This window comes from Octopus bimaculoides, chromosome 16, assembly GCF_001194135.2.
Source record: "Octopus bimaculoides isolate UCB-OBI-ISO-001 chromosome 16, ASM119413v2, whole genome shotgun sequence".
Classification (NCBI taxonomy): domain Eukaryota; kingdom Metazoa; phylum Mollusca; class Cephalopoda; order Octopoda; family Octopodidae; genus Octopus; species Octopus bimaculoides.
In genome coordinates, this window is record NC_068996.1 from 48,474,393 (window position 1) to 48,478,888 (window position 4,496).

The following is a 4,496-nucleotide window of genomic DNA, read 5'->3' on the forward strand; positions in this document are numbered from 1 at the left end:
AAGCAAATTAACACCAAATATAAAGTGCGTGTGTTTTTATTGGCTAAACTGGCAATATGACCATCCCCAAGTACAACAACAAATATATATATATATATATTGGTTGAGAATATATGTTTCTTTATTGGCCACACAGGCATGAATACAGAGGGGACAAAATACAAAATAGAGCTTTACTTTTTGGGAAGGAAAGAAAAAAAAAGGGGTGGGGTAGAATTTTGATCAAAAGGGATCATGGTAGAAAAAAAAAAAACGATCAATAAGGATTGTGTATTACAGAAGGATCATAGTGTAAGATGGGAAACAGATTAGGTTTATCTGTGGAAAGAAAAGCCTATGGAAAAGACCACGGTAACTTCGTGCAATAATGCAATAATGTCATACAAAAAAACGCATTACAGTAAGCGACTCTTTCTCCTTCCTTTTTTTTTTTTTGTTCATAGGATTATGCTCAAGGTGGCTCCGTCATTCACATGTGCCATCCTTGCTACATTTACCCATCTTTTATTGAAGCATTCACTAGACAAAACTTCCCTTTCTACTCTCACCTTCTTCTTCGAGTGATACTTGAAGAAGTTGATGAGAGATTCACGAGAGAGGAAAATGTTTGTCTCTAGACCTTTGAGACACGTCCACCATACACATTCTTTCGCCATAGTCACAAGTACGATGTAAAAGCCTCTTCCTTCCCGTTTAACGGAAGGAGGCATGACGATATTGACGATAGACTCAGTTGATAAACTGACTCGTCCCACGCGTGACAGCAGTCGTTCGGCATAAGCCCACAGGTCGGAAATAGTTGGACACTGCACGAGTGCGTGCAGAATGGTTTCGTCGCTCTGACCACATTTCGGGCAGGTCGGCCCAGTGTTTCTCGAGTCATACCTGTAGAGCTTATCCCAAATGGGTAGAACTTCTTGATAGCACTGCCAGGCCAGGGATCTCTGGAAGTTGTCCATAGGTCCTGGCTCGAAAGTTGTCTTGAACAGGTGGGTCAGGTATTCCACGTTGACGCCCAGGTTTGCCCCGAGATCATTGTTGTACCTCCCCTCCACTAATCCCCTATAGAATGCTTTGGTTGTGTTGAAGCTGCTCAAGGTCAACCCGGGACGGCATTGTTGCTTGAGAGCAATGCGACACTTGCATTGCCATTCACCCTTCCTTGGCCTCTTTTTTGATCCATGACTGCAGTTTGGTCATGGAGATGAGCTGCGGGAAATTGCGCCTCACAAACGGTGACCACACCTGTTCACCGTCGTCTACATAGAGCCGTAGATGTCACAGTGTCAGCGCGTGTCTGCACATCATCAACCATGGCATGCCCAGCCCTCCTTTTAAAAGGTGTTGGCAGCAAACGGATTGCCAGACCATCGGAATACATCCTTTCTACAAGAAGCAGAAGAGAATGTGTTCTAGTTTGGTGATGGTAGGGTCAGGACAAGGCACAATGGTCTGGTGGTAGTAGATGACAGAAGCAATGTACATGTTCATTACCTCCATTTGACCTTTAAGGGACAGCTTCCTCTTGGCCCATTGCCAGGCGAGAGTGACCACCCTATTCGTTATCTCATTCCAGTTCTTCTCCATCTGGAGGTCCAGACCAAACCAGACCCCCAAGCAACTCGACCGGACCGTCAGTCCAACGTCCCATCATGGAGGCGCTGAAATCGAACTCGGAATCTTGGGGTTTAGTAGCCCGTGCTCTTAACCACTATGCCATATACCCGTGGGTATATCAGAACTGAAGTTGGTAAAATATTGAAAGAGATCGTTCATGACACCCTAAATGTTATACAGAAGGCAACTAATATTGTTTAAGGAAAATGTTAAGAGATTAATGCCTGGACATGCATACTGACAGAAATCAATACAACAAGGAAATGTAAAATAGTTTTTTAACAGGAAGATCAATAGCTTCTTGATTATCATTGTGTGTTTGACACTTTCCTCAAAGAATATACAAAGAAATTCTACATAATTATAATATAATCTTAAAATGTTGATGAAACAAGATTAAAATAATTCATGGTTCTGGGTTCAGTCCCACTCTGTGGCACCTTGGGCAAGTGTCTTCTACTATAGCCTCGGGCCGACCAAAGCCTTGTGAGTGGATTTGGTAGACGGAAACTGAAAGAAGCCCGTCGTATATATGTATATATATATATATGTATATATGTATGTATGTGTGTATGTGTGTGCATGTGTTTGTCCCCACACCCAACATCACTTGACAACCGATGCTGGTGTGTTTACATCCCCATAACTTAGCGGTTCGGCAAAAGAGACTGATAGAATAAGTACTAGGCTTACAACGAATAAGTCTTGGGGTCGATTTGCTGGACTGAAGGTGGTGCTCCAGCATGGCCACAGTCAAATGACTGAAACCAGTAAAGGAGTAAAAGAGTAATACTCTGTAATGGTACATCATTTATTTCATTCGTTTCAGTCATTGGAGTGTGGCCATGCTGGGGCACTGCCTTGAAAGGGTTTTAGTTGAACAAATTGACTCTTGTACTTATCTTTTTTAAGCCTAGTACTTATTCTGTCAGTCTCTTTGGGACAAACCATTTAGCTATGCGGTTGTAAACAAACTAACACCGTCTGTCAAACATTGGTAGAGGACAAACACAAATACAAAGACATACATATATACATACATGTATACATCTGTACATATATATAAATATAGTGTGTGTGTGTGTGTGTGTGTGTGTGTGTGTGTGTGTGTGTTTTCGGAGGGAGAGAAAGAAAAGAATGTACATCTCAATATAGGTTGCTTATTAGTGACTTCAGACTTTGAGTTAGATTGATTCCAAGATGCAGACCAGTTTGGAAAAGAAGGATTGGAAAGTTTCAGAATCTTTCAGGGGAAATAACTTATATTATTTTTTCCCTGTTTCAAATCTCACCCAAGTCAGCTTTGCTTTTTCATCCTTCTGGGTCAATTAATAAAATGCGAATTTAAAGTAATGGAGTAGTGGAATCATTCATGAGTGCCCTGGTTGAGATTGCTGAGTGATATTTACTCAGGCCCTTTGCATTGTGGGTTCAAATCCCAATGTGGCCTACAAGGGCACCAGACTATCCATTTCTCAGTTTACTACCACTCCTTTGGATGCATTTAGTAAAGTCCAGTCAGTTGGAAGCATTCAAGCTAGGTCTCTAGTTTGAGTGTACTTTCATTCCTTCCTCCCCACCTGCCTGTCTTTGAATTCCTGTAAAGGGATACAGGCACCTCTTTTTCTCATCACTACGCAATAAAAAAAAAAAATCTGGATGAAATTTAATGCCAAATGTCTTGAATTCATAAATATTATAGAGAGTTATACAGTAGTATGTGAAGGTGCATGGCTCAGTGGTTAGAGTGTCGAGCTTACGATCATGTAGTAGTGAGTTTGATTCCCGGACTGGGCTGTGTATTGTGTTCTTGAGCAAGACACTTTATTTCATGTTGCTTCACTCATCTGTAGAAATGAGTTCCGACATCACTGGTGCCAAGATGTATATGCCTTTGCCTTTCCCTTGGATAACAACGATGACGTTGAGAGGGAAGGCTGGTATGGGAGGGGGTACTGCTGATCTTCCGTGAACAAACTTGCCCAGGCTTGTGACTCAGAGGGGAACTTTCTAAGTGCAATCCTATGCTCATTCATGACCCAAGGTGGGGTCACTCTACAGTAGTATCTTAACTCCCTTTCCCTGCAACCAGATAAAAACCAAGAAATGCAGAGAATTGATGTATAAACTCATCTGTAACCATTTTGGAAATTATATGTATTGAACAAGCTTTGTCATCGCACTCTGAAAAAGACAAATTGGGTGAAGACAAGTTAACTCGTCTTTGCTGGGTAAGAGGTTAACCTTAACCACAAAAAGTGTTGTGCCTTATCACAGAATAAATCATAAAATGATAATGGTATATGCACAGGCCTTCTCCTGTGGGTAAGTAGTCTGCTTCCCAAGCACATGGTTTCAGGTTCAGTCTCACTGGTACAACACCCTGGTAAAGTGTTTTCCACTATAGCCCCAAATAAAGTGGATTTGGTGTAAGGAAACTGAAAGAACCCATCATGCCTGCATAGAAAATAAATGTTAAATGATGATGATGATATATAAATGGCAATTTCTGTCTGTCTGTTCATCTGTCTGTTACCAACTTAGTTCCTAAAGCACTGAACCAATATTCACGAAACTTTGCATATATGTGACACAAACATCTATCAGGTCATCCATTAAGTTCTGCCTGAATTTTGAATAAAGAAAACAAGTGATCAAATGTTATATTTAATTGTAATTTAATCATCAATGTACTTTCCCTGATTATCTATGACTTCCTTCTATCTATTTACAAGCTTTTTAATCCCATCAATGTAAAACTCTTTTGGTTTCAAAGCGAAGAACTCGGAAATGTCAGTTTCGACCTCCTCCTGGCTTGCGAAAGTTATGTTCTCCAAATGATTCTGTAAACTACGAAACAAATGGTAGTCTGAAGGAGC

At 40.9% G+C, this 4,496-nt stretch overlaps 1 protein-coding gene across 1 annotated transcript in view; it reads right to left on the reverse strand.

The window, feature by feature from the left end:
- LOC106870605 (centrosomal protein of 104 kDa) overlaps positions 1 to 4,496 on the reverse strand; it is a 293,281-nt gene that overhangs the window by 27,602 nt on the left and 261,183 nt on the right. The window lies entirely within an intron of this gene.